This window comes from Trichosurus vulpecula, chromosome 3 (assembly GCF_011100635.1).
Source record: "Trichosurus vulpecula isolate mTriVul1 chromosome 3, mTriVul1.pri, whole genome shotgun sequence".
NCBI lineage: Eukaryota > Metazoa > Chordata > Mammalia > Diprotodontia > Phalangeridae > Trichosurus > Trichosurus vulpecula.
Window position 1 is genome coordinate 337581559 of NC_050575.1, and position 19610 is coordinate 337601168.

At 34.6% G+C, this 19610-nt stretch overlaps 1 pseudogene; it reads left to right on the forward strand.

Annotated features, from left to right (window-relative positions):
* The first annotated feature begins 616 nt into the window (after positions 1-616).
* The window catches only part of LOC118842571, a 35834-nt pseudogene continuing 16840 nt past the window's right edge, over positions 617-19610 (forward strand).

Sequence of the window (19610 nt, forward strand, 5' to 3'; positions counted from 1 at the left end):
AATGTATAATGACCCTAATACTTTTGTTCCAGCCATATTTTCCCTTCTTCAAAGTGGCTTTTCTTTCCCACATCTTTATGGGGATATACAGTTTCAAAAACCTGTTTCAAAATAAATTACTCCTTCCAGCCATTTCAAGTAAGTAATATGTCTGCTGCTAGAAATCCTATGTATGAAGTTTGCTCAGTGTTGCCCTCCCTGACCAGGGTGGATCATCTGGGACTTTTAAGGGGCTTCTTCCAGCCATATATTGCTCATTTCAGAAAGGCTGAAGATTGTGTGCATATGAAAAAGGGATTGACCTTTCTCCTCCCTCTCTTTTCCTTTCCTTCTGTCTTGAAATTAGGTGGCTTACCTCTCCTTGCCACCACATCTTGTCCTGTTTAGGCAAGCCTGAAACAAACTTTGATCTATTACTTTTGAATTTGTTCTTTCATGGTCTTAGGCAAAGAAAATTGCCTATTCAGAGCATGGAAGTAAGCTCTTACGTGTGGGAAGCACAGAAGGCTTGGTATCAGATCAAGTTAAGCTGGCTTGCAGAAAGTGAAGATGCTGCATTAGAGAAGATGGCAACAGACATTGTGGATAACCCAAGCCTGAACATTTACTAGTAGACATGTACTATGAGGTTTTTGGAAATTATAAATCTCAACTGGAAGGTAAAAAACAAAAAAAGAGTTTAACTAGTTATTCTGCAAATTGCTTTACATTATGATGAGGTTTAAGTGCTGGCCTCCAAGCCAATTATAATAATAGTTATTAGTTATTTTACTGAGTTCTGCGTTTTTTTTTTGTTAAATGTGCATTTTAGCAAATCCAATAGTTAATATTCTTTGTGCACATGGGAATGAATCATCCGTTTTAAAGATAATGATAAACTGGGTAGGGCATTGGCGAATAGCTTCAAGGTCACTACAACAGAATTTAGAGAATAGTTTGTGGGAAATAGTATGTTTATCTTGGAAAGAGGGGATTGGGTGGAGGAGTATGGTAGTAGTTTGCAAGTATTTTAAGGACTCTCAAATGGAAGTTTGATTAGCCTGTTCTGCTTTACCAAAGAGGACAAAACAGCAGAGAAAAGTCACAATGAAACATATTGAGGCTTTCTGCAAGGAAAACCTTCCTAATGACTAGAGTTCTTTAAGGGGAAAAATGGACTGAGTAAAATAATAATAATGAAAATAATAATAACAGCAATGAAACAGCCTAGGTAATCATTTATTGGGATGTTGAAGAAGGGATTCTAGATCAAGTAGGAGTTGAAGTACATGTAGTCCCGTGATTTTCTCATCATACAATGAAGGCAAACAGTACTGTCTTCCATGGCCTAATGACGAAAACACATTTTGCAGAAGAGCTTCCCTGAAACCTGGAAGAAAAGAAAAACTTGAAAATTGCACTCATTAGTCCTATAGTTTTTCATCATAAATCTGATTAATTCAGGATGGTACTCAATCTGACTTAGAGAAAAACTTGAAATTACATAACACTCAAATACCCAATGTGATCTGGGACCAAACTGATTCATCTATTTCTTCCAATGATGCAGGCCATAACTTATTCCTGTATGCCCATTCTGAACATCTCCTGATTGTGACTGAACCTCCCAAATACCTCCCAAATGGGAAGTTACTTAGAAATTATACACAACAAAAACAACAAAGTATTGTATATGAAATTGTGAATCTGTATTATAAAAAGTATATTTTTTTCTTTTTGAGTATAAAATAATCACAATGTGCAACTTTAAAAGTTGTTCTGCTTATCTATGATTCTTTCAGGCTTTCCCTTTTTTCTCTTCTGTGTATTAGAAGAATTCTGCATTTTTCCTCTTTTATTTCTTTTCATTTTTTCTCATCTGTATCCCTCCTCTCTCTTTCCTAGCCATACCACTTAATAAAAAATCAAAATTATTATAACAAAAATGTATAGTCAAGCAAAGAAAAATCTTCCCACCTATCCATGTCTGAAAAATATATGTATTATTCTACATCTTGCATCTATCAACTCTAAGTCAAGAAGTGGGTAGAATATTTCATCACCAGTCTTTTAAACAGGAGTTAGTATAGTATGGCACAAGGACCAAATACAGTGCACTTTCTTATTTTTTTCCATAGGGCCCACTGTTTGCAAAGAAGGGGTATTGTTTTCTGTTTAGCCAATTCTAGTTTTCAGGAGTTTCATTTCTTGGGTATGTTTATTCATTATCTGTACTGTTATTAATTTTCCTCACAATTTTTCCTTCACAGCCGTCATTTTCTTTGAAGTCACATTTTAAAAGTCTATCTTCTCCAAGTTCTCCCATAGTTCTGATGCCCAGGAAATTTTCCCTGAAGCTCAATTTGACTTGTTCTGTGGTTACTCTCTTATTGGTCTTCTCTCAGTTCATATCTCTTCACTGTGAATGTGCACAGTTTTCATTCCACAGTTAGATGCATTCATGACTGTGAGCCTGGAAGGCCACATGTAGAGGTTTTCGACTAGGAAGTTCCATTGTGTTTTGCTTTGGCAGTGTTGTCCTTTCTATTACTGTGGCTCTTGGAGTAGGTCAGATGTGGGTTGCCTGGGCAATGTGTACCTGGGTTTTAGTATTGCTCTCTCACCTACTATTCTTCAGGCAGTACTGCCAGGCAACTATACTGCCAGGTTCTGATCTTTCTACTACCTGGGCTGATGTTCTGGTTTTGTGTCCTGCTTTGATTGTGGCAAGGTGTGGGGAGAAAGTGCTGAATGTTACCCTAGGCACCGGTCTTGCCATGTATCCTTTTGCAGACTCTGTTATAACCTTATCACCTCCCCTGGATCTCTGCTCCTTTTACATATTACTTTCTGCTTATCCTGTTTTGTCTCTGATTATAGTTTCTGCAGGACCCTTACAACATTCTTGTGAGTTCATGAATAAAGAGAGCATGTAACTATCTCTCTGTTCTTATCATTGTCTCTTCTGGTACATAGAGCTTTATAAGGTTGTTTAAGGGGGATCTGGGTTCTTTAATGTCCTAACAAACTGCCATCTTCTCACAATATTTCCCATTGTTTATTTCTCCTTCTTATGTTGTGAATAGTCTTCTTCCTTTCCCTCTCCTTCTGTTTCTCCCTTTCCGCTCTCCTCCTCCCCACCCTTCTTCTTCTGCTTCCTCTCATCCTTTTTATTCCTCCTTTCCTCCAAGGTATCCTTTACTCTGATTCTTCTTCATAGTTCATTCTTGATGTTGTTGCCTGCCCTCGTCCGTTATGAGTAGATATATCTATTTATCTGTCTATTTTTAGATAAGTCCTTAAAATGGACCTTGAGTTTGCCACATAATTAAATATAGAGGAAGAAAATTGAATAGATTTTCTAGCCCCTATCAGAAATTGAAAGGACCAGTTTCTGTTTCACTCAGCAGTGATTTGTACTTGAATGGACACTTTACTTTTTGTATGAGTGAGATAGGGAAGTGAATAGAAGGGAAGGGAAGAGAAGGGAGGAGAGGGAAGGGGAGATGAGGGGAGGGGAGGTGAGCGGATGGGTGAGCAGGGGAGGGGATAGAAGTGGAGGGAAAAGATAGGAAGCAATTTTTTGGGAAAAGATCCTATGGAATGCTATTTCGTTAATTCAATTTTTTTATAGTTAGTAAAGAATAAGCATAGTGGAAACATGTATTCTCTGTATAATTTAGTCAATGGCTCTATGGAGAATATCTGGTCTACCATTGAGAATAATTTTTAATCACTTGACTATTCCCTAAAAATACCCTTATTACACATGATATTGATGTACATGTATCTTATCATCACAAAATTTTGATATAGATGTAAAGCAGACAAATCATTCAGCAGTTGTTAATATTCTTTTAGTCTCTCCTCTTTTTGGTAAAATAATTTTATTCACACCTTTGTTATTTCCCGTGTTTCTCATTTTAGATATCTTGTGAATCAATCCCTCAATTTTCTCATAATTACCTCCACACTACATTCACTATTCTGGCTATAGATAGAGTGTTGGACTTGGAGACAGAAAAATCTGATTTCAAATCCAGCCTCAGACACTTACTATCTTGGTAACCCTGGGCAAATGACTTTTACTTCTCTTTACCTCAGTTTCTTCATCTATGAAAGAAGAATTAAAATAGTGCCTACCTCACAGGGTCATCATTAGTATCAAATGAGGTAGCATACATAAAGCTTTTTGCAAACTATAAAACAATTTATAATTATACTAGTAACAACGATAAATGTTATTGTTATTTATATTTAGTCTAAGCTCTTGCTTTGACCTATTTAATGACAGTTCTAAGTTCTATGGAGGTAGCAAATCTGAGACTGTAATGTCATAGATAAAGTATGTTAGCTCTATTTTTCATGATAATAGAAAGTGTTTTATCAAAAAAAAATCATTGCAATGTTTTATATCTTTATTTTGTTTACTTTCTGTCTTCTAGCTTCATCTTTAAATGACCTTCAGATTACTTTACTTATCTGAATATTTCAACAAACTTTCTTTAAACTGTATGCAATCTCAATTCTTCTGTTTAATTATATGATAATACTCTTTTTCTACTCTTTCATAAGTATTTAAAAGTAATTTATATTTGGAAATGTCACTCATTGCCATATTTCTCCAAAAGTCATGTGTTTGTATACTAAAGTTGTTTTTAGACTCTTGGTTTTCTTGCTAAGGCAATTGATTTGCATCAGTTTTACTTCAGCAAGATATTATTGCAGTCTATTTCCATAATCTATTTTTTGCCAGTATCTTTTTGTTTTCAATATTATCAATGATGTCTTTGAATTAATCAGGTTACTCAGACACAAAAACGGGCTTGTGAACTCATCAGTTGGTTAACTACTTCCAAAAATCTAGATTGAATACATTATTGCCTGTCAATTCTATGCAAATTTTATCTATTTCTTAGCAAAAGTTTACCAGAAGGGGTTCATCCAACATATGGAGACCTTCTTTCCTTTTTCCTGAAATCTGTAAGATAGGAATGTGACATTTTGGCAATATTTTTGTCCCACTTTTTAATTCACTTGAAACAAAGCAATCTTTTTATGCAACTCCTTCAAGGCCCCTTATTCTTTAGAATTCCTTATTCATTGGATGACAAAGTTTGTTCACATCCACCACATGAAACTCCATTTTCACGATGTGATACTCATTTTAAGGTTTTTGCCGGTAGTATATTCCATGTCTTGATGGAAAAAAATCAACACTAGTTAAATGTTAGTATTAAAAATGTCCTTTCTTTTATTACAATCTCATAGTTAAGAAAGGGGCTTTGTCATTTACCTGAAGCCATCTTACCCACTCTTTTATTTCTATTAAATTTGGGGCCCTTATATTCAATTTGTGTATCTATATTATATGTGTATGCATATAAACATATGTATATGTATATATTTATATATGTGTAGGTGGAGTCTCTCTGTAGGTCTGTATAGTGTCCTTCTAATTTCATGTTGGAATTAAAATTTAGACAATGCACTTTTTTCATCCATTTCTTTTTTCCTGGGTTGACCCATAGGGCAAACTCTTTGTCTAGTTACGGATTTATTCCAAGAAGTTCTGTGATGTTCTGGGACAATGTTATTTGAAAACAGTAACTTCTAGAAGACCTTACCATCCACAGAGAATCCCTCTTTTACCTGGATTCTGCTCTAAACATCATGTATTACAGTGATAAGTACCTTTTGGATAGTGTATACCTCCTATTTTTGAGACTTGCTTCATCTTTATTATCAGAGAGTTGCTGAACAGGGTTATTTCTATTGTGGTGCTATCCATAGAATTTTGAATGATTTTAATGTTTTGATGGGAAACTATTTCAAAGGGACCACTAATGGAATATTTTGTTCAAACAAAGAATTATTTTCCTAATCAATAAATTATAAGTACCATGGGGTATTTTATTCTCTTTGTCTTTCGATTGATTGTGAAATGATAAAGATTTGATCTAATTTCCATATCCCTTGTGGAAGAATATTTGTTCTCTCATACTTTTGAAGCACATATAGATCATTTCCATAAAAATTTTATAAAGATGGAAGAGTAAGCATATAAATTGGTAGTTATTGATGTTCCCTTGGTTGTCTCTTTACAATATTAATGTTACTTAATATATTTCCCTGCTTTTACCATCTTGCCCTCCTTCAGATATATTATATGTTATTCCCTCAATGTCCTCACAGTGATATCTTCCAACACAGATGTGCTTTATAGACAATTTGTTCTTTGTTCAATCCTTCTACATTTCCTGCTTTTATTATTTTTAGTGTTATATTTGCCTCCTCTATAAGTACATCCAAGACTTTGGTGTTAAGATCCAAGTGTAGTAGTTCTACCATTCATGGTAGACAAATGAATGTCAATTTTTTCCCCAAATATTTTCTTTATTTTTCTGCTACATATTATTGTTTTTCAGTTGTTCCAGTAACGTCCAACTCTCTGTGATCCCATTTTGGGGTTTCTTGGCAAGATACTGTAGTGGTTTGCCATTTCCTTCTTCAGATCATTTTACTGATGAGAAGCTGAAGTAACCAGGGTTAAATGACTTGTCCAGGGTCACACAGCTAGTAGGTATCTGAGGCCATATTTAAACTCATGAAAATAAGTCTTCCTGATTCTGAGCTCAGTGCTCCATCCAGTGCACCACCTGGCTGCCCCCTGCTATATCTCACCTTAAATTACAACCTTGAGTCCCCTTCAGAAATTTTCTTTAAGAAACTAACCTACCAAGTTTTGTAAAAAGTGGTTACATCCTTTACTGACTCCCTCTGCTTTATGAGATGATAGCAATCCATCATCCTTCTTTAGATTTTACAAATGCATTTAATTTCTAATCTAATGTTAGCTTTGAAAGCCATGTTTCAGTTTGACAAGTACAGCAAGAGAAATATTTGCTGAATGAGGTGTTTTCTGGGATATGATGGTCTCATTGTTGTGACAATTATTAACATTCATCAAACTTCTGGATATAATTATTATATCTAGTACCTATATAATTTCTGTTGTCCATTTCCATTTTAAATTTTCAGTTACTTTTAAAAAATATTTCAGGTTTAAGTTGTTTTAGTTGTACCTCATATATGTATATACACAAATACAAATCTTTATCTCATTGGTTTTTTTTCCCCTAACTTTAATGTTAGCTCTGATCTGACTTTACTGAGACAACTGAATCAGGGATAATTCCAACATAAATTTTTCCAAATACTTCTCACTGTCTTATTTTCTTTCCAGTTCTAAAGCTATGGTCCCAGACATTTTCTTGTCTGTAAAATATAATTTGTTTCATTCCTGATGTTTTTTTTTTCTCACTATGTCTGCAAATTTTTTTTGGAGAAAAGTGTTCAGGATATGGAAGTTTAAAGCTTCTCTATGTCATGGGGTTATCATTTGTTCTCATCAAATAATTCTTTTAAATATATTTCTCCCATCCTTATATTTTGTCATCTTTGCATTTAAGTCATCAAGTATCAATGTATGTCAATCCAATTTGGATATAATCAAGTTCACTGTAGAAATTTATCTATCATTTTATCTTTAAATTTAGATACTGGTGCATGAGTTTTAATTGTTTTTGTAAAAGCCAGTCATTCATGCTACAATACATAAATAGCTAATATCACCTGGGGGAAAAAGTTTCATTTTGCCTATGAGTGCTAAAACTCAGAGCTGAGATTAGAGTTAGAAAAAGAAAAAAACAAAAAGTAACAAAACCCACTCCACTAGCTCCTGTCTTTTCTAAGCAGTGGCTATGATTCATGCTTCCATTAAACTGTAACTTCTCTCTTTCTTTTGGTTTTATTTATTTTAAGAATGTAAAGATTGATGTGATTCAGCTCTTTTAACATTATGTCCACTTAGTCATTAGACAAGAATCATATATTCAAAGCACCAATAACCAAATTAAAGTTTATTGATAACTTAAAAATTGGATTATTTTAGCACCCCTTTCTAGTTTACATTAGAGAACAAGCCCTGAACCCTGTGAAGGAACTCTTAGTAAGCTGGTGAAGTCTGTGGGCCTTTTCTCAGAATAACGCTTTTAAATATATTTGAGTAACACATATAAGATCACAAAAGAAACAAACTATATTGAAATACCATTATCAAAATATTTATAAATAAGTTCATGAACCTTTGCATAAGAATTCACACATTAGAAGTTGTTTGTTTTTTAAGTACAAATCTTTAGATGCTCAAAGTTCTAAGTTATTATCCTTATCCATCAATTGAATAGTAAAGCAATAAAAATATTAGCTTTCAAAGTAATAATTATAATAAATCTCCAAGTTATTGGGGAAATGAATAAAAATTTCAATAGTTTAATTCAAAGAGGTTTATTTAAACCAAATTATAATATGTAACCCATGTCATAGGAGAAAAGAAGACTTCAATGGCAAGTTTCTGAACAGGCAGGGAGATAGTAATGATTTTCTCTTTTCTCTTGAGGTTCTTTCACTAATAGTGAAAAAATGCTTTGAATACATTATCTAATCCCATTCATTTTCCATGGTGAGCTCTAGACAAAATTTTAAAACAGAAGAAATTTTAGTTGGACAATCTGCTTTTGTTTTCAATATGTTTCTCTTTTCTACTTTGCTAACCAAATTTTCCATTGCACTCATGTTTCTTCTGCTTTACCTCCATAAAATCCCTGTCAAAAAGTTATCACATGTGGTAAAAAATAAAAGCAAATTAGGATAACTTATTTAGTGTAGCATTCATCTTAGTGGAATTTTTATTTCATAGTAACCAGCACTTTAACACTAGGGGATGAATATTCTTGATTACAATTTCATCCATCAGGAGTAGGTATACACGGGAAATAATTTTAGGTGGTGGATGGATGGGTAGGGGAAATTCTTGTTTTCCTTCAAACTATTCCTTTATATTGTAGGAGAACAGTCATGAAAATTCACTATTTTTGATGTAAGACAAAGCTAAATGTCATGTATCTCATAAATACGGCATTTTAAAAGTTCTACCATTAATTTCTCTTGTCTCTATCCAAAATCCAAGAAATAAAAATCTGTTACCTTTTCTTCAAAGTTTTACAATCTTCTTAACTTCTTTTTTTCTGAAACTACCATCACTGTTTTACAGGACTTCATCACCTCGTGACTGGAATATTGCAACAGCATTCTGATTGGTTTCCCTGCCTTGTTTCTTCCCATTCTGGTCCATCATTCACTCAGCTAAGAAGAGACCTTCCTAATCTTTATTTATTCCAACTTTTCATCCTTTAATAAGCTTCAGCAACTCCCTGTTACATCCAGGATTCAATGTAAAATCCTATTTGGCTTTAAAATCCCTTCATAACCTTGCATCTTCTTAACTTTATAATCTTTTTTAATGCATTTCTTCTGTTCACATACTCTTTAATTTAATGTCCAATGATACTGGCTTCCTCATTGTTCTTCACAAAATGTAATTGATCTCCTGGTGTGTCCTGAATCTGTGACTTTTCACTTGCTTTCCCCAATACCTGAAATGCTCATCTTCATCATATCTGCCTCCTACATTCTCTGCTTTTCTTCTGTCCTGGATAATTAATAATAACTGAAGAATCAATGTGAGCTATATGACTTATTAGCAAAACATAAAAAATGGATCCCCAGTTAGTCCAAAAACTCTGAATGCAGAGTGAGACAGATTTTTATGTGTTACAATAATTAATTAAATAAGACAAATTAATTAAAAGAAAACAACCAGGATATGAAATTAGGTAATATGATTTCTAATTAGAAGAAATATTAGGGACTTTCCAAGTTGGGGGTTGGGGAGAGAGAGTGAATAGGTGCAGTTCCTCAAAGTCAGACAAAAAAGGTGTCCTACTTCCCCCAAGTATCTGTATTCAATCAAAGGAACATGGCAAGAATAGCTGATTGACCAGTATGGGGACAGTTTTCAGGTAAGAAATATAGGTTGCTTGGGGTATATAATTGTGAGAAAACTCCTTATATAAGTTTTTGGATTTGACTGAGGTTTTGATCAGCATAAATTAGGTCCTTAGTTAAGGGTGTCTACGCAGTAGGTAGAAGTGGTTTAGCTTCCCAGCCATGCAAGGCTATGTTCAAACAATGCAATAAAGTTTTCTCACAATTCCCCTAATTGAATGAAGTTTTCTCACAGGACAGAAATTAAGCTAGACTCATAATTGATTAGAAAGGGAACTAAGCTAATCTAAAATTGAGTCACAAGATGGAATAAGCATGGTTTACTCAATTCTCACACTTCAAATCTCATCTCCAATTCAAACCAATCTAAGAAACATTTATTAAGTACCTACTATGTGCCAGGCACAATGTTAAGGGCTAAGTACACAATTAATAAAAAAGAAAGATAGGTCCTGACTTCAAGAATTTGTAATCTAAAGGAAGAGACAATACAAAAAAGGAGGACAGAAAGTAGGAGTGAACTCGGGGTGCCTGGTATAGAGGCATCTTGTTCCATGGAATTGATGCTGGATGGAACAGAAGATGCAAAGTGGAGGAGCTGAGATTCTAGTATCTATCCTCCATAAAGGAAGGCAGGAGTTTGGAACTCTACCCTCTAGCACTCTAATCAGAGAGGTAAGGAAGCTGAGGGAAGTAGTATTAATTAAGGTTTGAGTTAGCAGCATGGTGGTAGGATTAGAAGTGATGAGCTTATCCTCAGAGAAGCATCGTTCTGATGTCGAAACCAGGTAGAGCATTGGATCCAAATCTGTGACAACCTTATTGAATAGAACTAGAACCCACGTTTTCTCTTCATTGGCTACCTCGAATTCCAAGACACCCAGTTTTCTCCACTGGAGCCCTATTTATTTATTTGGAAACTGAACTTCTAATTGAGGTCCTTAATAACAATTGCAGTTCATTCAAATAACATTCCAGGTGACTTTATTTTATAAGCAAAGTGGTAGCTCAAAGTAAAGCAGTCTTGGAGTTATAAAGAACTATTGTCTGTAACTCAGCTCTAATTTATCCTGAATAGAAAGATTGATTCATGTTCACTGACAGCTTTTCTGACAGTGAGTGGCAGTTAATGTCAGAAGTTCAGGAGGAGGTATGGTAAGATAGCTAAGAAAAGAAAATAACTGTTCACTTCAGTCTCTATAAAGCAAAAAGAAACTTCTTATGTGTTGGTCTTCATGAAGAAAGAAGGGGATAGGAATAGGTCAGCTTTGCATAAAAGCAAAAAGTTTCAAATATTCTACATATTTCCAACCTCAAGTATATCATTTAATTTTTGTTAAATGTTTGATTCAGTTGATAAGTATTTATTAATCTCCTTCTGTGGAACTAGTGCTATATTAGGTGATATGAAGAATAAAAAAAGATTCTTAAAACAAGATCCCTTCTCTTAAAGAACCCACAAGCTAGTAGTCAAGGAATGCTTCATAAAGAAGGCAGAACTAGGTAGGCAGGGTTTATTTACATAGTGGAAATGGGGAAGGACTTTCCAAACTATAGAGGGGTGTGAGAAGGAGAAACCTGAATGAAAAGGTATAGAAGTTGTCATGAGCATATTACATCCATAAGACAAGGAAGAAGGGAAACTTACTATTGAAAAGTCTGTATTTGTAGTAGTAGTAGGTTCACCTGGGAACTTAATGTGAGGTGAGATTATGGAGAGAGTTGAAAGTGTTTACACTTAGGTAGAAAACATGGAACATCAGATGGCAACCTGATGTTATTTTTGCCATAATACCACTGTGTCTACGTAAAAAATGCTTTGGAGTTGTTAGATATAATACACTATATGTTCTAGGCTTAATGAAGCTTGAGCTGCATCTACATTATTGCTGGTGTACCATGCATGCAAATTAAACAACTAGTTACTCAGGATTGTTGACATGCTTTACAAATCCCCATGCATATAATTTAATGACTTAAAGGTGTTTAAAACTCTCTTGCTTTTTACTAATTCCTGACTTCCCTGACTAGTAAAGAGCTTCCTCATACAAGTACTCCAGAGATTGCTGGAGTAGAATTTGATTTAGTGGGTTCCCCTACTGGAGGTATCTATGAAAAAGCTGAATGACTATTAAAGTATAGGCTGTAAGAAGATTCTAATTGAGGCACAGTTTAGACTAGATAGACTTGAGGTACATTTACATTCTGGGATTCTGTGGCTTACACCGTAGTGGAAATAAAAAGTTTGGTTGCTATTTTAATTGTTTTTATACAAACACATTTAATATGTTTCTGCAGAAGTAGAAAGAACAATGAAAAGAGAAAATTATTTTTCACTATCATGAATTTGTCATAAATTAGTTTTATAACCTTTGAAAACTCATTTTAAATGAATAACTTGAAACCAATATTTCTAAAGTTCCTTCTGGATCTGAAATTCTGTGAATCTAAGCAATTACATATATCTACTCTTAAAAGGATTTATTTAGGTCAAATAATAGGAATGAGGAATAACTAACTGATAGTTTATGTTTTTCATTAGCAATCATGCAATGTCAACATATGTAGAACATCTATGAGATTTAGATGGAAGCCTTGTGGAGGATTTATAAGAGGACACACCTAAAAGTCATACAGCATGAAAAGGCATTGTTTGGTTATAATATGGACCAGTGGAGAATGCTCAACCACGTCCATAAGATGGTAGAACACCTCAGAGCATTGAAGTATCCAGGTCAAATAACCTTCTCTTATTTCCATTCTTTTTTTTGCCAGATTATCTAATTTAGCTGTCTAAGTTGATTGATTGAACTGGAAATGTTTTAGGATAATATTAATTTAAATTGGTCCATGATAAGATGGGGAAATTAAAATGGTAGCTCATTTACTAGACAGTAAATTTCCCTTCCTCTATGATGAATATATTGTCATGAAATATCCTACATTTTCCTAATAATATTTCCAGAAGAAGAAAAAAAACATTTAACATTTTTCTGCCATTGGAACAAGACTTAGAATTGATAAGGTAAATAATCAAGGGATACCATGCTAAAGCCAATGAGAAAAGCTTCATGGAAGTTATTGTATCACGTCTTCTTGGTGCTAACATAATTTTCTACATTGCACTTCCTAGATATCACTCTATAGAAATAAGAATTAAAAAAAATATATAAATCTAGAGTAAAAAGGTGGTGGTCTAGAAAAAAACTTAAGGAATTATTTAGGCTAATATGTTTGTTTTATGGGTATTGATATAGAGACCCAGAGAGATGAGTTATCTTTCTCCAAGTTATGCATCTCATTTAGTATCAGAGCCAAGAATGGAGCCTTGGTCTCCTAACTACCTCGTCAGAATTCTTTTTCTTCTACCATTCAAAATATTTTCAAAGTATGAGTAATTGGGACTTAATTTAATGAGAAATGAGTGGCTTATAATGATGAAAAAGGTCTTTTTAAACTTTAAGTTTGTTGCTAGTTGCCTTTATATGATACAGAATCCATATTGAAGTTAGTAAGCACCCCAGAAACCATCTAAATCAATCCATACAGGAAAAAGAATTCCTTCTATAAAATACTTTTTTTAAAAAGTAGTTATCTCATCTTAACTTGATGACCTCCAGCCTAGGGAGATCAACTACCATCAGAAGTATTCCATTCTGTTTTTTGTATAATTACAATTGTAAGGAAGTTTTCTTCAAATGAAGCCTAACTTTTCTCTCTTTGAAAATTTTGCTCACTGTTCCTTGATTTCCTGGTTGGACCAAGAAAAATAGGTGATTGCCTTTCCATGTGAAAGATCTTTCAAATACTTGAAAATAAACATAATCCTCCCTTCTCCCAATTCTCTAAGTTTTTTCTTCTTTAGGTTTACCATCCTGATTTTCCATTCTTAGTATGGAAGTTTCAGTACAGTTATCCCTTTCACATTGTGGAGGATGCCACCCTTTCACCTGGAAAATCTGAATACATTTTTTGACCTCTCTTTGTACCAGAGAAGTCTGATTTTTCTTTTATGGGGTGTATAAATTACCTTATTGTAAAATTTGGCCCAAGCATTTGATCATAGCACTTGATTCACTTCTTAAAGAGGCCTATTCACTGAATGGGCATTACCTCACTCTGAGTACATGAAAAGGCCTTAACCTAAAAAGGCCAGCCTTTCTCATTGCATCCTGGGTCATCTCCAGTCATTCTGATGATAATCTGGTCACTGGATCCAGATGGCTCTGGAAGAGAAGGTCAGGCTGGTAACCTCGCACAGCCCTCCCTTATTCAAATCAAAGTCAACTGCAAGTCATGTCATCATTTCCCTGATGTCATGGTCCTTTTCAAAAACAAAGGACAAAAACAGCAACCTGTGTCATCTGCTGGCTTTCACATGTCATCTGTGGATTCTGCAAAATTCCCCTGAAATTCCCATTAATTTCTTTTGGTGGGGTTCATGATAATATTCATTTAATATTTTATTTTCCCCAGTTACATGTAAAATAGTTTTTAACATTGCTCTTTAAAACTTTGAGTTCCAAATTCTCTCTCTTTCTCCTTCCCCACCCCCTTCCTCATTGAGAGGGCAAGCAATTAGATATAGGTTATACACGTGTAGTTATGCAAAACATTCATAATAGTCATGCTGTGAAAAAAACAAAAACATAAATCTCAAGAAAAATGATGGTGAAAAAGCATACTTCAATCTGTATTCAGGTACCATCAGTTCTTTATCTGGGGATGAATAACATTTTTCATCATAAGTCCTTCAGAGTTGTCTTTGACCGTCATATTGCTGAGAATAGCTAAGTCATTCTCAGCTGATAATCTTACAACATTGCTGTTACTTTGTGCACAGTATATTCCACTTTTCATCAGCCCATGAAAGTCTTTCCAGGTTTTTCTGAGAGCATCCTGCTCATCAGGTCTTCTACTACAATAGTATTCCATCATAATCACATACCACAACTTGTTCATCCCTGCCCCAATTGATGGGCATCCCCTCAATTTCTTATTCTTTGCCCACAGGAAAGAGCTGCTATAAATATTTTTGTACATATATGTCCTTTTCTTTTTTATCTCTTTAAAGATCTAGTAGTGATTCCAAATTGCTCTACAAAATGGTTGAATCAGTTTACAACCCCACCAACAGTCCATTAAGGTCTCATTTTTTCCCACATACCTTTCAACATATGTTCAAATTGCTCTACAGAATGGTTGAATCAGTTCACAACTCCACCAACAGTGCATTAATGTCTCATTTTTCTCACATCCCCTCGAATATTTTTCATTTACTTTTTCTGTCCTATTAGCCAATTTAGTAGGTATGTGGTAGTACATCAGAATTATTTTAATTTGCATTTCTCCAATCAGTAGTGAGTTAGAGTATTTTTCCATATGGCTATAGATAGCTTTGATTAATTCATCTGAAAACTGGTAATATCTTTTGATCAGTTATCAATTGGGGAACAGTTCTTCTTTTTATAAATTTGACTCAGTTTTCTATATGTTTGAGAAATGAGGGCTTTATCAGAGAAACTTGCTTCAATTTTTCACAATTATTATTGCTTACTGTATTTCCCTCCATCCTATTTGTGCTGTTTATTCTGTTTCTCTCCTTTCATCCTGTCCCTCTTTAAAACTGTTTTGCTTATGACTAGTCCTTCCCCCAATCTGCTCTCCCTTCTATTACCCTCTCTTCTCTTATCTCCTTCCCATCCTACTTTGCTGTAGGGTAATATAGATTCCTATACCCTATTCTATTAGTCCCTCTTTGAGTCAATTCTGATGAGAGTAAGGTTCTCTCACCTCCTCCTCTTCCCCTCCACTGTAAAAGCATTTTCTTTCCTCTTTTATGTGAGATAATTTACTCTATTCTGCCTTTCCCTTGCTCTCTCCCAGTACATTCCTCTCACCCTTTAATTTTATTTTTTAGTTATTGTCCTTTCATATTCAAATCATATCCATTCCTGCTGTCTATGTATACTCCTTCTAACTACCTTAATAATGACGAAGGTCTTATGAGTTACAAAATCACCTTCCCATGTAGGAATGTAAATAGTTTAACCTTGTTAAGTCTCTTATGATTTCCCTTTTCTGTTTACCTGTTTTATTTCTCCTGTGTCTTGCATTGAAAAGTCAAATTTAATGCTTGAAAGTCCTCTATCTCATTGAATAACCATTTTTCCCCTGAAGGATTATACTCAGGTTTTGCTGGTAGGTGATTCTTTGGTTATAATCCTAGCTCCTTTGCCCTCTAGAATATCAAATTCCAAGCCTCCCAATCTTTTAATGTATAATCTACTAAATCTTGTATTATCCTGACTGTGATTCAACAATATTTGAATTTTTCTTTCTGACTGCTTACAATATTTTCTGGTTGACCTGGGAACTCTGGAATTTGGTTATAACATTCCTGGGAGTTTTCATGTTGGGATCTCTTTCAGGAGGTGATTGGTGGATTCTTTTAATTTTTACTGTATCCCCTGGTTCAAGAATATCAGGGCAGTTTTCCTTGATAATTTCTTGAAAGATGATGTCTAGGCCTTTTATTTGTCATGACTTTCAGGTAGTCCAATACTTTTAAAATTATCTCTGCTGGATCTATTTTCTAGATCAGTTGTCTTTTTCTAGTGAGATATTTCACATTGTCTTCTAATTTTTCATGTTTTATTTTTCTTGATTTCTCATAAAGTCATTAGCTCCCATTTGTTCTATTCTATTTTTTAAGGAATAATTTTCTTCAGTGAACTTTTGGACCTCCTTTTCCATTTGGCCTAGTGTTCTTTTTAAGGTGTTATTTTCTTCAGCATTTTTTGTGTCTCCTTTACCAAACTATTGACTTATTTTTCATGATTGTCTTGTATCACTCTCATTTCTTTGCCCAGTTTTTCTTCTACTTCTCTTTCTTGATTTTCAGAGTCCTTTTTGAACTCTTCCATGGCCTGAGACCAATTCATGTTTTTGTTGGAGGCTCTGGATATAGGAGCTTGACTTGGTTGTCTTCTTCTGGTTATATGTTTTGATCTTCCTTGTCACCATAGTAACTTTCTATAGTCAGAGGTTTTTTTCCATTGTTTGCTCATTTTACCAGCTTATTATTGACTTTTAATTCTTTGTTAAAATAGGGCTTTGTTTCCAGGGTGGAGAGCACAGTGCTGTGCAGAGGTTTTATGCAGCTGTTTTCAGAGATACTTCTAGAGACCTGTAAACTTTCAGTTCTTCCAAGGTGGTATGATCTAAAGAGAGGTGTTTACTCCTCTACTGGTCGGTGCTCTGTTCTATGCATGACCACAAGCATGGTTTTCTGCCCTGGAACTGTGACAAGGGTACCCTTTGCACTGTGGCAGCAAGCTCTGCTGTACTAGTGCTCCTCTTAGCCCTCGGAATGCCACCCAGGATTGGGACCTGGATCCAAGTATGGGCAAAGCAATAGTGTCCTGTCTCAGTGTTAGCAAAACGACCCATGCAATCTCTTTCTGACCAGTGTTCCACCCCCTTACCTGAGAACTCCAGAAACAGCCACTGCCACTGCCATTGTTGATTCATTCACTCCTAAGGCCTACTCCTGGTTTTCTGGGCCTAGGGCTGTGCTGGCGTGGCCTGTTCTCCAATTCTACCCAGGGCTGACAGACCTTTACTGCTAACCTTCCAAGTTGTTTTGGGATGGAAATTTGTTTCACTCCATCTTTTTGTGAGTTCTGCTGCTCTAGAATTTGTTTGGAGTCATTTTTAAGTATTTAGAGGTGTTTGAGGGAGAGCTCAGGGAAATCCCTGCCTTTACTCTGCCATCTTAGCTCTGCCTCCCCCATTTAATTTCTTATGCTGACCCATGATATAATGAAACCATAGTAGGGAAAATTGAGATGTGGAAGGGATAACTCTAGTTAGAAATCTTCCTAAAAGTGAATCATTTTTTTAGAAGGAGTGATACTTGTATGATATTCATGAGATGGTTCATAGCTTTGTTTCAGTCACTATCATGATTTCATATCACTTTTTAAGGGAATCATTTTATTCTTTCATGATGTCTTGTGATCTTGATTGCTTGAATGATATATCAATGCAGCCAATTATGAAAAGGCTACTAATTTGTATATTAAGTCACTGTTTGTATGTCACTGCAGAACCATCCTAGTTAAGTTTTGGGAAGGCTCATCACCAAGTTATACCCAAGATGATGAATTTTTTTCAGCCATAGATGCTTTTGAAGATCACTTATAAAGTCCTAGAAGGGTTATGGTATGGACAGGTAGAGACAGAACTCAAAAAGACAAAATTATTGTCTATTGTAGTATTCAGGTAGAAGTATTTGAAAGTAAGGAAAGAGAATTTAAATAGACTAGAGAGTCATTCAAACTTTCATTTCCTCCAGAGAGGTTGGAGTAACCTCTAACCTAGAAGAATAAAGTAGTGAATTAAAAGTAGCAGAGTATGAAAGGGAAAAAATCTCTATAGACCCTAATTTCTTTTGAAATATGACAACTGTCTTTAACTAGAATTTATTTCTAGAAGGCATTATTGCTTCACATTAAAATACTCTACTGTGTCAAAATAACTAGGGAGTTACTGAATATCATAGTTAACACTTAAATTGCTAGGATAATGAAATACATTGGTGACATACATTGACTTTGTCTGTGTTATTATTGTCATTGATTGACAAGAGACAATGAAATTTGCCCAGCACAAAAACAGTCTGTAAGCTACACACATTCTGTCATTCTGTGGATACGTACATACATACACACAAACATACACACACACACACACACACACACACAAACACATATACACAAGTGCCACTGAGCTTTGATCACCTACTTCTAATATAAGGTATACCCTAGTGGGATGCTGTCAAAAACATTTCTGAGGTTTATCTCATTTTTATCATTATTATCTTACTAAAAGTTTCTGAAAATCTCAGGAACACTTATAAAATTTGATTGCAAGGAAGTAGGAATCAGTTTGTTTTTATTTCTGCTTCCCATCAGAATTCAAACTACTTGGCTGAAGTACCTGGGTTGGTGTCCACTGAACCCTAAGAACCAACTACATGAAAAAAGAAATTTTAGCTAAGGGAAGCAAAGTTATTGTCTTCATTTTTTTTCTACCTTTCTCTATCTTTTGTTCTCTTTCTCTTTTCACTTTTTATTTCTCTCTCCTTTTCTCCCTCTTTCTCTTCAATTAAACAATCAATATATATTAGTTAATTGCCTACTATGTGCCAGGCACTATGTTAAACACTGGAGATACCAAAAGAGGCCAAAACTGTCACTACTCTCAAGGAATCTTGTGGGGGTAAATAACAAATAATTATCCCTTCCTTCCTTGCTTCCTTCCTTCTTTTTTCCCTTCTTTTCTTTTTTTGTCATAAGCATTTTTCTCCTTGATAACAGGGACTAGTTTTTTTCTATTGTTTTTGTATATTCTTAACACCTAGCACAATGCCTTATACATTATTTGTAATTAATAAACCAATGTTGAATTGGATCTCTGACCTTTTCATAAGGTGTATTAAGTGTATATATAGTATCTATATCTATGTATTCTTAATGCTTATGGGGAAAAATCTACATTTAAATCTATAGATATTTTTATAAATGTAAGGAATAGAATATATAGAATAGGAAACAGAAAAAACTCCTAGGTGGAAGTCCTGAAGGACTGCCAGCACCATATTATAGTTTATTAATCTTGGGATTTGGAATGAGAAGATGTTTTTTTCAAATCTTGAT